General features: G+C 31.4%; 2 protein-coding genes across 10 annotated transcripts in view; one reads left to right on the top strand and one right to left on the bottom strand.

Moving 5' to 3' along the window:
• The window catches only part of LOC127723409 (glucose dehydrogenase [FAD, quinone]-like), a 483,936-nt gene that overhangs the window by 257,929 nt on the left and 209,124 nt on the right, over nucleotides 1-16,883 (top strand). The gene's annotated exons all lie outside the window — the stretch shown is intronic.
• LOC127723415 (C-type lectin domain family 4 member K-like) overlaps nucleotides 1-16,883 on the bottom strand; it is a 134,153-nt gene that overhangs the window by 73,989 nt on the left and 43,281 nt on the right. The gene's annotated exons all lie outside the window — the stretch shown is intronic.

Here is a 16,883-nt window from a genome sequence, read left to right as displayed (position 1 = left end):
TTATGCGGTATTGAATCATGAGCTCTAAGTATATATGAAGATAAAAAAAAAGTAGCGTTTTAAGATATGCCAATAATACTCACAAAATTTGAAACCTTGATACTTTCGCAAATATATTAGCTGATACCGTTGTCAACATGTTATCGAATAACGACCTGGATTGCAAATATTGCCAACATTTAAATAAAAGCAGGACATGCAATAAAGGAAACTAATTTGATATGCAATGGTCTTTTAATCATATGCTGTTTTTCAAAAAGTCGTTGACATACATCAGCGAGAACAAGTCAATAGTTGATAATTTTTGATATATCATACTTTTAAATAAATCATCACAACAAATGATGCTTATAAATGACTGTGTTAGATACAGCACAGTTGTTTTCAATCCCCCTGTCTCTATATAAACAATTAGTACCGTTTCATTATCATATTCGCTGCATTTATCTAAACACAAAATGGGAGTGATCAGTATATAAAGAACAATACTGGAATATGATATATTTTACAGGATGACTAATATGGATTTTCACATGACATGGCATGATGAGTATGGCTATTGGAACAGTGAAACTCTCGTCATATAATTGTGTTTCACTTGTTCCGTTGATTGATAGAGTTTGACTTTGTTAGTTTTTAGGGAATTCCCCTATTTGAATTTGTCTTTGAGTTTGGAATTTTGTTATACTTTGTTTACCTCCTCTGCACCCACCGGCACAAGGAGCTCCAAAAGCCACAAACGCAATAGTCAGATATATAATACCGAGTCACGTCAGGAGTCATGCGATCAAAAGGAACATAATAACACCAAGACAAATAAAAGGAAAACTGTAAAGAAAATCAAAAGATACACAACTTGAGCAACTAGAATGTATAACTCTAGACCATCTTGTATTATTTGTTTTGTCTGGGTACTTTCCGGTCAATTGATGATAAAGGTTTCCAGCTGCTAAATTAATACAAACTAAATAAAGTTGATCGTTTTTCTATATGTAAACTAAGATGCTCAAATGTTAAATTTCCTGTCGAAACAGGTAGATGGGTTGGTACATCCATGAAACACATGACTTGTCATTTGTGTAACTTGAATGAAATAGGTAATGAATACCACTACGTGTTTGTATGTAACCATATCAAAGGAACGTCTCTTAGAACTCAATGCATTCCAACATAATATACACGTTATTCGTCTGTATATTTAAATTATCTGGACTATTCTCATTATGTAATATTAAGGTCTTGAAGAAAATAGCTATATTTTTGAGGAATTTAGAAAAAATATTGTAAGCTGTACTGTTCAGATAAAACATCTGCTCATAATTTAATGATACAAATTTGTATATTTTAGCTGCCATTTCCATTTGAATATATGTACTGAATTCCTCTTGTAACACTATATGTGTTTGAGAGTTTACAATACAGAATTTGAACTTGAACTTGAACTAGTTACACTTTCGTTGCTTTCAAGGGATTAGATTTGAGCATTCCTGGTAAAGGTTAAGGTTAATCCAGAAAGGTACATCGAACGCTCTACTGAATTGACAGCTAGTGAATTGACTGTAGAGTACTGTATTTTACGCAGTGCAAAAGTCTGAAAATTTACAGAAAGACAAAACATCATTGAGTTATTGCATGAATTTATTGTTCAGATTTTCCAAACGGTGTGAAGATCAATGAGCGTTCAAGACTTAAATTCATTTACTAGTGAAAACAAGTCCCGTGACCCCGTTTTTTCTTTACTTCTCATATTTTATCAAAAATTTCCATCGTTTAGTTTCTTTTGTCACACAAAATTGGGTTTTCCATTAACAATCTATAAAATATCTGACAAGTTTGCACAACTTGTAGCTTGAAAAAAACCCTCTGACCCACACTTTTTATTACATTAAAAAAAATACATGATATACACAACATTGTGGCAAAAAATAAATGTATTTCTTTATGACGCGCTCGTGTTCTTGTTTAACACAAAACACATTATCCACAATGAATTACAACTTGTCTGTTACGTTATAATGATTTTCAATTAAACAGTTTACATTAAAAAATAAAATACTTACAAAACAACCAATGATCCAAGATTAGTGAACGTATCGGGTTTTAAGCTTGATAATTTGTTTTCGGTTAACTCTCTGCCAAATTTAAAAGGTCTATTAATCTACACGAAACACAAAAGCACGCAAAGCACTAATTTACTTAATTTTCTACATATAAACTTTTTTTGTCAATTCTGATCATATAGCTCCAAAAGTATTCCAGCATTTATACATCTTTGTGTGTCATTTTTTTTTTTTTATTTGAGCGTTCCTTTTGAAGGTTTATTTCGAATAGCGCTTCGAATGTACCTAATCATGAAGTGTTGTTTTCATTTTGTGAGTTCCGTTGACTTTAGCTGTAGTTGAAGGTGATTTCCTCGTACATAAAATGTATACCTAACTTACTTATATTGAGTTATTTCTTTTCAGAACGATAGGTCTTTATATTGAAGAAACCACACTGACGATACCAAGTTTTGATGAAACCTTCAACAAGGCATACACTAATGACTTACCGATCTTAAACATGCAAACTGTAGTTTGTTAAAACATTTAAAGCATTTGATAGTAATCGTGTTTTGTTGGCAATTTGGCTTTTACTGTACTATTTTCCATTTTTAATAGTCTTTAAAGGTTTTAGACAGAAACAATCCTGAAATATCCCCAAACAATTCGTTAACGCAGAGTTTAAGTTTTGAAACAAATAATCTAAAGTTTTGTTAATTTGTGGCTACAATATAGGGACATGTTCTGAGATCATTGATAATGCACTTTTCAAACCACTTTTTAAAAATGGCAAATTGTATCACATTAATTGATGTGTAAGAATATAACAAAAAACTAAAATATACAATCGTGTTGATTGACATCGTAATCGAAATTGTACTATGTCCACCACTATGACCTACGAACATCCGTTTTCGTTGTATCCGTACATTACAAGTTTGTGCTTACTGTCTGCCAGTTCGGGATTTTCTTCATTGATATATACCTTTTCTTTTACACTTTTAAATTACCAAATATTCTCATTTTCTTTACGTGAACAGCCACGTTGGAGTTATATTCTCTAAAGATTCTCAGTTGTTGAGAAAAAAAAAACAGTTTTGCCAGACAAAAGAGAGAAAACTACACTACAAACCAGTAAAAGTCTGAAATGGCCAATATCTGTACTCGACTGTACTGATTTTTCCTCGACCAGTCTGAATTGGTCTGAAATTTACTTGATAATACTCGACTGTAGTCTGAACCATACTTAACAGTCTGAACTCGTACTCGACCCTTACTCGACCAGTACTTAACCATTTTATACGCGTCTGAACCATGCTCGACCTAGTCTGAACCATGCTCGACCTAGTCTGAACCATACTCGACCTAGTCTGAACCATACTCGACCTAGTCTGATTCATACTCGACCAAGTCTTAACCAACCTAGACCTATTTTTTGTATCTATCTATTGTATTTCATCAATTTAGGAACTGTTTTTAACAACATCTATTTCCCCTGGCTAGAAATTTGAACAACAATTTGAAATTAAAAATGTATTCAATATACTGTGGATTCATTATTATTCGTTGGATACCAATTTTCGTGGATTTCGTGGGTACAAGTGAAACACGAAATTAAATGTTCAACGAATTACATATTTTGTATAGGCTTGTTGGCAGACTTTCGGCAAAACCACGAAATTAAATATCCACGAACATGCAAGTTTTCCTTAATCCACGAAAATTGGTACCCACGAAAATAAATGAATCCACAGTAGCATTGAAACCAAAATTTCACTATAAACATAATATAACTTCATCACCATATTCATCAACACTTATATACATACATATATATCACCTTTGAAATAAAAATAAAACAAGCTGATCAAATAATCTCAAAACTGAATTGTGACTAATATTTTCAATGTTATTCAAAATCTTTTGAATGTTTTAGATATATTTTATGGTTACTGGACAATTTTCACCATTAACTCAAGACTCGTATAGATTTATGGTGTCAGTTGAGTTTAGTTAATAATGCAGTGAACATTTTTTTTATTAAAATATATATAAAATAGTATATAAAGCAACTTAATAAATTTAAAAAATGACACCTTTGTTTTGTTACACCAAGAATTTGATATAATCATGATAATAGAACTTCCATAGTAATCCTGTGATAAACTTTTAAAACTTCTTAAACTCGTGTATTACTAATCTAGCGAATTGAAAAGGCATTGCGATTTAAGTTTCACAGGATGCTGCAATTTTGAAGGAATGTTATTTAGAATTTAATACTCTCTGACCAGGTGTGATCTTTTTCATGAGTTTGCCCCAAGCAGGAGGTATTACTTTATACTTCACCACTAATCAGAAGAACAATTTTATTAATTTCTTAAATTTTTATCCCTTTTTGATATATATTGTATATAATATATCCCAAATAATAATAATAGATATATTTCTAAAATAAGGTTAAACAATTTCAGTGATTTTGTTGGCTGTTGTTACCTCAATAAAAAGATAATTATATAACTATTGTACATATTTTGTATGTAACCATGAAACCTTTGTAGTTTTTATTTAGGAATTTAGGAAAATTAATTAAAAAAAAAACACATGCCAAACAAGAAGCACCTAAATAAGGTTTAATTACCCTCAGTATATGTGTGTTTTTTTTTAGGTAAAAGAAAAAATCATAAGATATAAGATAATTTGATTTAACTATCTCTATTCAATAAATCTGAGAATCATGTAAGAATGTAAAAATCTGTTTTTATAATATATCTTTATTTTATTGTGGCTGTTGTCATGTCAGTTAAAAAGAAATTTATTTTAACAGTTAAAATGTAGATAAAGTAGAGGTTATTTGGTCAAGTATGGTTCAGACTGGTCGAGTATTGTTCAGACCTTTGGTCGAGTATGGTTCAGACTGAAAAAAATAGGTCGAGTACAGGTCGAGAATGGCTTAAGACTGTTTCAGACTGGTCGAGTAATAGTTCAGACTATTTTCAATGGCAAAGATAAGGGTCAAGTACAAATCAGTACAGTCGAGTATGGTTAAGACTGGGGTCGAGTAATGTCGAGTAAAATTCAGACCAATTCAGACTGGTCGAGTAAAAATCAGTACAGTCGAGTACAGATATAGGCCATTTCAGACTTTTACTGGTTTGTAGTGCTATTATTCTGAATGGTTCTGTTAAAAATGTTCCTTTCAAAAAAATGGCTTTTCTCCCGTGGTTTCGATTTTGTATACGGACCTGATTTATAACATGCTTCAAATAGCTATGTTTTTAATCATTGTTTATATTACCGATGTCATGGCTTAAGCTGTGTATGTGGGGGAGGGGGTATCTGTGATTTAAGTGTCAACAAGTCATTCGAAATGATTGGATGATTGAATAGTTGCTATATAAAGGTTATGTGGTTATCACGCCTTATTTGGGATTTTTCAGAACTTACTCGAGGACAAAAAGAATCTAAAGGAGCAAGGTGACAGATCTGATTTTATTCCAATTGTTTTTTGTTTGTAACATTATGAATAACATTCGTACAGAACAATAAACTTAGCATTGACGTACAATTTGACCTATTTTGAATGATACATTTCTCTTATTTACTATATTTGTCGATTGTAAAGATCAGCATTTCTAATGTTATTACTTCTATATGTGCATGTTGTGATTAGATACTTACATTTTAATCAATGACTGAAGATCAGAAAACGCACCATCTTCAATATTAGAAATTTTGTTATCTGATAAATCTCTGCAAGAATATTTTAATATCAGTTCTGCATACAGTCAGTGCCATGTGCTTCTACAGTCAAGAGTACTTGTAAACGTACGCTCCATATTAATTATTAGTGGCAAACAATTTATTCACAATTTGAAATAATATATTTTGAGAATGATAGAACAGACTTTTGTGAAAATAAATCTTTAAAGATATAGATCGTTTGAGTGTGGTTATTTACTTGTGTGGGTAAGAAATTAGAGGCAACCGCTGTGAATCTATTCCGAATTAAGAAATCAATGTAAAACACATCTGAGGCATGTTTCCCAAAAGGAGCGAGACAAGTTACATGGACAGGGTCTTCTGATATGCATAAATCACCTGTCATACGAATTAACCAATTGGTGATGGTGACCGTAACAACGGATGTAGTGTCGATTTCAGTTGTCCTCTCCTTCTAATTCTGTAAGAGCAGTGTTTTGTTTTGTCAGAAGATCACCCCTGTTAATGAAGGACGTATAATGTCTACACGCACTAGCGTAACGTATACATTAATATATGTAAACGCCATACGATGTTCCAGAGGGCATTTACTGCTAGAAAGTAGAAATCATCACGTTTGTCATAGATTTTAGTTTAAAGTCGTCCATCTGTGTCAATATCGAAGAAACCCGTTAGTGGCATTGGTGTAACAAATCATTGTGTGAACTTGGTTGATATTTTAGACCTTAGACCAAAGAAGGGTTCTTTATTGCAATGAAAAAAACTGAAGCAAGATCAAATTTATTTAATCTAGATTTAAATGATTATTCTGGATATATTTCCCAGTACACATATACACCTGCCTGAGGCAAACAGAACATTATATGCGAAGACTAGCAGACGAAAACTGCTTAAAACGTCTGTCACAATTTGGAATTATTTAAGATACCTATTTGCCCAAAAGTGCAATGATGTTAAACTTAAACAAAAATTGGTCTGAGTTCCAATGTCTACTATGTTGCATACATTTTACCTGTTCAAAGGCAACAACTACAATTTTTTTTTTCAATGGGAATAACTTCTGAAAAAAAAAGTTTGTCGGCACTCTCCCGAGACATTGCTGATATACACCTTCGTTATAAAATTTATGATAATCTTACAGGAAATGTTGCAATTTTCTATATAAATAATGTTTTCAAGGGGCATAACTCTTTTAAAAAATAGTTTATTTGGACTAATTTTGAAATTTGTTCGGCACATTGCTGATATAAACTTTTGATATTAATTTCATAAATTTCTGGCAAGAATTGTACACTTCAGAGTAGTTACAACGCAATTTTCTGTAGAATTTACATTTCTAGAGAACAAACATTAGGAAAAAATAATTGATCAACACTGAACTTTGAATTCGAGTAAGACGTTGTTGTTATAAACCTTCAATATAAATTTAGTAACAATCCTTTAAGAAATGCAGGTTTAAGACCGCTAACAATGCAATTTCCTATATGATTTAAATTTTCTAGGCATAACCTCTTTAGAAATAGCTGTTGGTAATGATTTTCGAACTTGCCCGCCATATAGCTGATATAAACCTTATACATGAATTTCATAAAAATCTGGCAAGAATTGTACACGTGAAAGACCAGACCGACAGTATTCATATGTACCCTTGCCAAAGGCTGTCTCGCAAAATAAATGACCAAAGAGCTTCAACAAATACTATTTATATTTATAAAAAATAAATACAATAATCAACGAGCTATAAGTAACAATAAAACAATAATGAGGTTTAACGGATTTTGTAAGACGCTTTTGTGTGTGAAAAGTAATAACCTATAAAAATCAGCTGATGAGTTTGAATTCAAATAGTTATCATGTTTACTATTTGAAATTCTTTTTTGTACTTACAAATCACACAATAGCATTGCGTGCAAATGATAGGTCTCTTACATCCAAGGCTAATCATGTATATCATCGACATTAAGTATATAGATGTGGCATATTTTAAGAAGTAAGCACGACTTCATCCGTATTGACATCGATTTTGCAGTAAATAGCAGTTACTAAAGAAATGGTGGATACACAACAAGTGTAAAAACAAAACATGTCTTCCCATTCCATGGAATTTCATAACTCTAGATCGGCAACTGTCAAATTTTCCGGGAAAAACATTACGTTCACACAATGATATCAACACATAACTTAACGTTCACAACGTTCAAAAGATGAATAAAATAAGAAAATCAGCCGTTAATTAAGTCCTTAGGACATCGAGAACCGATAAAAAATTATGTTGGAATGGACAAATCCATTGGATAAAAAATAATCTGACTGTCCGTTTTCACATATATTAAAAATTCGTGATAACATTCATGTCGGACACAATACGATTTTGAGTATTTATGTACTTACAAATGCAATAGCGATGTTAGTCCAGATAATGATGAGGCATCTATTGTTTGAATTTGATTGCCTTTAAGGCGTCTGAAAATCGAAGTAAAATTCTAAAAGAAGCCTTTTTAATCAACAAATAGCGACAATAACGACATTATCAAATAACAAAATAACAAAATAACATAATAACATAATCACATAATCACAAAATAATCACAAAATTACAGAGACGTGCAAAAAGTGTTTGATCACTATGGCGGCGTGTTAACTTTTTTATTGCTGACTCAGCAGACTTTAAATGGCCTTGCCCTACGTTATTCACGTCACTAATGTTTAAAACATTTATTTTTAGCACTGTTTATTATATGATCTACGGCCATTTGAAGTTTGTTGTACTCTGCAATTTGAAACAAGTAAAAAACAAGATGGGTAGAAAATGGTAGGAACTCTCAACGGATATCCTTAACATAATATTAGAATTATTCCAAAATAGATATTTTCGTCAACAAATCGTTGACATACTTAAAATCCCAAAGTCAATAGTTATTGACTTTGTTTGCATATTTTTAGACATAGGTTCAGTTGAAAATAAACTGAGAATTGGCCGACCATAATTTGTAAAACCACGCGATTACCGCACTCTGGAACGCATTGTAAAAAATAGTGGTAGGATTTCTTAGTGTGACATAACAAACAAGTTTAAGGTAAAAATTGGTATTTTTGTATCTTAACGTACCATTCAGCACCATTTTCTTATACATGGGTTTTACAGGCGTGTTCATAAGAAGAAGGTGGCCATCAAGGAAGTCAATCGTAAAAAAATACTTGCATGGTGCAGAGAAAAAGGGCAATGGACGGTTAATGGCAACTAAAAAATGGTTATTTTCTCGGATGAGAGTAAAGCAATGATTGGACATTATCAACATGTATATGATGGGCGAAAAAGAGACGAGCGGCGGAGGCCAGACCTTGTTCAACCGCGTACACCTCAAACAAAATACCAAGTCATGATTTGAGGATGGATTTGGTGGTATGGGTAAGGTACACTTTCTCCCATAGAGGGCATTTTAAATGCCATTAAAAACCAAGAAATACTCGATGAAGTTTTGAGGCCAGTTATAGCTAGACATTTTACGAGAGGTAATTATTATTTTCAGGATAACAATACCCCTGTCCATCGTGCTCAGTCCACCCAAGATTTTGTAGCCAGGAACAGAATTTACAGTATGAGCTGGCCTGCAGAATCTCCAGACCTTAATGTGATTGTAAACGTTTGGTTATTTATTAAAACGAAAACTTCAAACACGTACTAAGATGATGGCTTAATCTAAAAACCATTTATTCAGGAAATCTACCGTATTCGGGTTAGTATTACGCCTTCTTATATTAAGTGTTTGTACAAGTCGATTCCAAAAAGAATATTAAATGTTATCAAGCTAAAAGGACACATCACCAAGTATTAAAGGTAAGTTTTTATTTTTGTTGTGTTTCGTTGGTTTATTCATTCATAGCATAAGTTAGAACTTTGTTACTTTCGTTTTCAAACGTAAACATGCCGCAATTGTGACCAAATACTTTTTGCACGTCTCTTTAGTTCCGTTGATAATATATTTTGGGTGATAGAAAGAAATCTACACTATAGAATGTTTAGATAAAATATGAGAAGATAGCTCCTACAATATACTTTCGGAAAAAAAGACAAATTTGGGTCAAGGGATTCGTTTTCTTGCAGCAAAACAAAATAGGTTAATCCATAACACTTTCGTTTATAAAAGTTACATTATCCTCCCCCTATATCGCAGAGTTGAAAAAATTTAATCCGGCAAATAATATTCTGTATTTGTACAGTAGTATTAATATAATAAAACAAATAATTTTCTTCATTTAGATAAAATGTCTTACAAATGAATAAAAAACAATTTCTACTCTCAAAATTTGAACATTTCACTATTAATTCAAATCAATTCTGTTATGCCTCTGTAATATCCAAAATTCCGGAAGACGGCCGATATACCTTAAACAGTGTATTTTAAATAATTATCGTATGAGACTCTGGATGACCTTATTAATCGATTTCTTTGGCATTATGCTTACATTGCTCATACCATTGTCATGTAATCTTAATGCAAATTTAACAAAAACAACTTCAGATGTTCATACAAATGTTGTTTATCAAAGACGAAAAATCCTCAATTATGGAGCATATAGCCCCGAAGGTCGTGAATATCATAACTGTCCATCCTTTAACAATAGAAGTCATCATTATTTTAACTTTAGCAACATGTGCTTTAAACAAGTTAAATGTAATATCAATAATCTATGGACTTTAAACAATAAAAGCATGATGTTCAAAAGCTTATGGTTTTAAATATAATTTTCAAAAGCTTTTGGGTCTAAACATAATTTGTAAAAGCTTTTGGCTATAAAGTATGGTATTGAAGAGCTTATGGTTCTATATTGTCGTATCTAAAAGCTTATAATTCTTCATTATAATATTAAATAACTTACGGTTCTAAATTATGATATTAAAAAGCTTAGCGTTCTCCATCATGTTATTCAAAATTACGGATATACATCATGATATTCAAAGATTATGGTTCTACATCATGATATTCAAAGCTTTCGGTTCTACGCTGCATTATGATATTCAATTCATACGGATCTACATTATGGCTTTCGATATATACAGTTGGGTGCAGACCAAGCATTACATAAAGTAAACGCAAGTTAACGCCGCGTGCACATATTTCGTTAGTTAACTTCAATTTTCGCGTTTACTAGTAAACGCGCGATTACTATAATTACGTTAACGCGGTCAAAATGGAAATTTCTAATGTCTACCCAAGTAAACGGGCGTTTACTCTCTGTCCGTTTAGTCAGTAGTAAACAGGCGTTTACTTCAGATTTCACAAATTTATTTTTACGTGCACTTAAAAGTAAACGGGCGTTTACTACATATTTCACAAGTGTATTTTTACGTGCACTTGAAAGTAAACGCGCGTTTACTTTTCGCGTTAACTGAGTGTGTGAATTAAGAAATAAACTTCGTGTTCATTTGTACATTTATTTTATTAAAACGACTTTTATCTTAATATTTTACGTATATGTGTTTTAAACCAGAACAATTCAAAAACACTTTTAATTCGAAATATTAATTTTATTAAATTACAAAAAATCAGTTTCAATAACTTTACTGATTAGCAGATTTAAAAAAGAGGACATGCTGGCACTCTTAATTGATGTGAACAAACTTTTTTAGTCATTATGTTCCAATATTGCTATCATTTGTATTATACAATCCATCCTTACATGAAAATATAACTCACTTACTATGCGGCTATATAAATTTACATAATAAAGTGCTCATATGGTAAGTTTTTGGTTGATGCGGACAAATAATTTTATGATACGAGTCAGTCTGAGGTATGAAAACTACTGAAATTTGTTTACGAATCAATATTTTGAATAAAAAAAGGACATGCTGGCACTCTAAATTGCTGCGAACAAAATTTTTTAGTCATTACGTTCCAATATTGCTATCATTTGTTTTTATAAAATCCATCTTTACATGAAAATATTACTGATTAACTATGCGACTATAAGATTTACATAATGAAGTGCTAATATGGTCAGTTTTGGTTGATGCAGATAAATAACTTTATGATACGTGTCAGTCTGAGGTATGAAAACTACTGAAATTTGTTTACGAATCAATATTTGGAATAAAAGGAGGACATGCTGGCACTCTAAATTGATGCGAACAAAATTTTTTAGTCATTATGTTCCAATATTGCTATCATTTTTTTTATACAATCCATCCTTACATGAAAATATTACTGATTTACTATGCGACTATAAGATTAACATAATGAAGTGCTAATATGGTCAGTTTTGGTTGATGCAGACAAATAACTTTATGATACGAGTCAGTCTGAGGTATGAAAACTACTGAAATTTGTTTACGATTCAATATTTTGAATAAAAAAAGGACATGCTGGTACTCTAAATTGATGCGAACAATTTTTTTTTAGATATTATGTTTCAATATTGCTATCATTTGTATTATACAATCCATCCTTACATGAAAATATAACTCATCTACTATGCGGCTATATAGATTTACATAATAAAGTGCAAATATGGTCAGTTTTGGTTGATGCGGACAAATAATTTTATTAAAAGAGTCAGTCTGAGGTAAGAAAACTATTGAAATTTGTTTACGGTTCAATATTTTGATTAAAAAGAGGACATGCTAGTACTCTTAATTGATGCAGAAAATTTTTTTGTAGTTATTAGGTTCCAATATTGCTATAATTTGTTTTAAACAATCCATCCTTACATGAAAATATTACTGATTTACTATGCGACTATAAGATTTATATAATAAAGTGCAAATATGGTCAGTTTTGGTTGATGCGGAAAAATAATTGTGTTAAACGAGTCAGTCTGAGGTATGAAAACTACTGAAATTTGTTAACGATTCAATATTTTGAATAAAAAAAGGACATGCTGGCACTTTAAATTGATGCGAACAAAACTTTTTAGTCATTATGTTCCAATATTGCTATCATTTGTATTATACAATCCATCCTTACATAAAAACATAACTCATTTACTATGCGGCTATATAGATTTACTTAATAAAGTGCTAATATGGTCAGTTTTGGTGATGCGGAAAAATAATTGTGTTATACGAGTCAGTCTAGATCAGAGTTATGAAAACTACTGAAATTTGTTTACGATTCAATATTTTGAATAAAAAAAAGGACATGCTGGCACTTTAAATTGATGCGAACAAATATTTTTAGATATTATGTTCCAATATTGCTATCATTTGTATTATACAATCCATCCTTACGATTTAATATTTTGAATAAAAAAAGGGCATGCTGGTACTTTAAATTGATGCAGAAAATTTTGTGTAGTCATTATGTTCCAATATTCTCTATAATTTGTTTTATGCAATCCATCCTTACATGAAAATATTACTGATTTACGATACGGCTATATAAATTTACATAATAAAGTGCAAATATGGTCAGTTTTGGTTGATGCGGACAAATAATTTTATTATAAGAGTCAGTCTGAGGTAAGAAAACTATTGAAATTTGTCTACGATTCAATATTTTGTAGTCATTAGGTTCCAATATTGCTATAATTTGTTTTAAACAATCCATCCTTACATGAAAATATTACTGATTTACTATGCGACTTTAAGATTTACATAATAAAGTGCGTATACAGTCAGTTTTGGTTGATGCTGACAAATAACTTTATGATACGAGTCAGTCTGAGGTATGAAAACTACTGAAATTTGTTTACGAATCAATATTTTGAATAAAGAGAGGACATGCTGGCACTCTAAATTGATGCGAACAAATGTTTTTAGATATTTTGTTACAATATTGCTATATAGATGTACATAATAAAGTGCTAGTATTGTCAGTTTTGGTTGATGCGGAAAAATAATTGTGTTATACGAGTCAGTCTAGATCTGAGGTATGAAAACTACTGAAATTTGTTTACGATTCAATATTTTGAATAAAAAGAGGACATGCCGGTACTCTAAATTGATGCAGAAAAGTTTTTGAAGTCATTATGTTCCAATATTGCTATAATTTGTTTTATACAATCCATCCTTACATGAAATATAACTGATTTACTATGCGACTATAAGATTTATATAATAAAGTGCAAATATGGTCAGTTTGGTTGATGCGGACAAATAATTGTGTTATACGAGTCAGTCTGAGGTATGAAAACTACTGAATTTGCTTATGATTCAATATTTTGAAAAAAAAGATCATTCTGGCACTGTAAATTGATGCGAACAAAATATTTTAGACATTATGTTCCAATATTGCTATCATTTGTATTATACAATCCATCCTTACATAAAAATATAACTGATTTATTATGCGGCTATATAGATTTACAGAATAAAGTGCTAAAATGGTGAGTTTTGGTTGATGCGGAAAAATAATTCTGTTATACAAGTAAGTCTGAGGTATGAAAACTACTTAAATTTGTTTTCGTTTCAATATTTTGAATAAAAAAGGACATGCTGGCACTCTAAATTGATGCGAACAACATTTTTTAGTCATTATGTTCCAATATCGCTATCATTTGTATTATACAATCCATCCTTATATAAAAATATAACTGAATCACTACGCGGCTATATAGATAACTTGATAAAGGACAAATATGGTCAGTTATGGTTAATGAGATTAAATAATTTTGTTTTACGAGTCATCCTGAGTCAGCCAGTCTGAGATGTGAAAACTGTTTGATTTTGGTGATGATTAAATTATTTGAATAAAAGGACATACGTGAACTATTTATTTGTGCAGAAAACGAAATTTACTATGATTAATTTTCAATTAATTAAAGAGGTGTGATAACATTACTAATTAAAGGTAATCGTCAATAAGTCAATCGAAAATGACCAGTTGGTCATTTAATTTTGATGTACCTTATCATTTGATATTTTAGGTCAGTGTATCCAGGATACAATGACAATCTGCGTTAACGCGCGTTTACTACAAACAGTAAACATGCGTTTACTTTTGACGAAAATAGAAGACGCGCATTTTTTCACGTTAACACGAAAGTAGACGCGAAAGTAAACGGCCGTTTACTCTTTACAAAATTAGAAGACGCGCCGTTTTTGTCGTTAACGCGGAGGTAAACGCGAAAGTAAACGGCCGTTTACTTTTTATGTCTACTAAAATTTCGGAGTTAACGCATAGTTAACGCGGCGTTAACATGAAGTGCACGCGAGTAAACGCCGCGTTAACTTTTTTGGCCCGTGTACATGTAATGCTTGGTCTGCACCCAACTGTAGTTAAAGATTGACTGGTATAAGCATAATCATGATTACGATCGATGGAAACGTTACGGAACGAACATTAGGCCATTAAAACATAATATCTTTAAGGGTCAATGAGCTCCAAATAACATCGATAAGAGGTAAACAGAATTTAAAAATACAGATTTACAATTGAAATATATTACTTTTTCCCAATACTTACAATTGAGTTGTGTTTGCAGGAATATTACTTGGTACTTGTGCTAAATTTCGGTACGCACAGTTAATTGCTGTTCCTGAGCAATCACACATTGTTAGTCCGGGTTCGGTACATTGCACAGCATAAGCTTCTTTTAAAGAGCTGATGGTCAACACTATTATCGTCTTACACAAAATGGTTCCAATTTTCATGGCGATGCTCTTTTGAATGTTACTTTATAAAAAAAAATAACTTTAAGAAAAATGTGAAAATAGAGGTTTTTCAAATTTTCTAGAGAAATTTCAAAAATAACGAGACATAGCTGGAATAGTATGATTAAATATTGGGAGGAATGAATACTTAACTTCTTGTAGAATTATATTACCAAAAGCGACCTTAAAAATATCAAAATCATCCTGAGTCGAATTTTGCATATTGAGGTTGGAACCATAGTTTCTTAATTATTTCTAAATTTATCAACAGATAAATTAAGAAAAGTTTGTTATAAATCAGGACGATGATGAAGCACTGAATACCGTTCTGGTAATACTCTCTTGGACTAGAAGTTCATCAACAGCGGTATGTACCCAGAGCAACGATATCAACATACTATTTCCTACATTCGGTGAGTTCGAAACATACTTTTCTGGATTAAAAATAATCGGAAATGCTCAACCCGAAAAAGTATCCTTTTGCATGATGTCATTATACCTTTCTTCAACAAACATGACTGATTGAAACAAATAGAAATGACTGATAAATGGAAACTTTTTATCACATCAAAAACCTATGTTCAGACCAAACACAAATTAGTTATTGTAATTTGGGCATAAGATTGTCATTATGCTTCTGAAAAATGAGGTTTTTCCCTAAGATAAAAATACAAATATTTAAACATTTAAGAAAGTCTTGTAAAGGAAGTTGTAGACACATAGATGATGCTCACACAGGTATGAAGCATTGCAGAATAAAATATATTCAACTGTAATACGTTTCTTTTTACTTATGGCCGTTGCTTTGATATGTTGCGGACATGACTGGGTAAACCCCATCGCATAACCTGTTGACGAACCCGATCTCGGTTTCTTTTGGAGTTCATTGTTTTACCTTGATTTGTAGCTTGTATATGAATTTTTATATTTTAAAATTTGTAAGCTAATGTGTCTTCAAATCTCAAATCAATGTGGGACAAACGGTCACGACGATACGTCTATTATGAAAAGAAGGACTAATATTTGATAATAAATTCCAAAATAGAAGCAAATACTTATGCATTTACACAGACATGTAAGAGACATATGAACTTATCCCTAATGAATTAGATTTTCCATCATTATTCACAATATTAACTTTGAACAAAAGATGGAAAACGTGAATGATGTGCTTAATAGAATAATAATAACGTAACAATTAGGGTGAAATCTCATATTTATTTTGACAATTGTCAAATTTGAAATGTTTTAACCTTTATCTAAATCTTTTGAAAGAAAACTACCTGTAGAAAAACGTTACAGAGAGGCGGAACATATGAAAGGGATCTTCAAACTCATAAGTCAAAATCATTATGAGACGCCATGGAAAAAAAAACACAAAAACAACGACAGTTTACTAAGCCCAAAATAGAAATCTAAAGACTGAGGAACACGAATCCAATAACGAAAACTGTGATCTCCGGTTTTTCTGGAGGAAAACTTCTTTACAAAATTATTTTCGGCTTAACTGCATTGCTGAATTTGTT

The sequence above is a fragment of the Mytilus californianus genome, unplaced genomic scaffold, assembly GCF_021869535.1.
Source record: "Mytilus californianus isolate M0D057914Y unplaced genomic scaffold, xbMytCali1.0.p SCAF_13, whole genome shotgun sequence".
NCBI classification, from domain to species: domain Eukaryota; kingdom Metazoa; phylum Mollusca; class Bivalvia; order Mytilida; family Mytilidae; genus Mytilus; species Mytilus californianus.
This window is presented reverse-complemented; position numbering and strand designations above follow the sequence as displayed.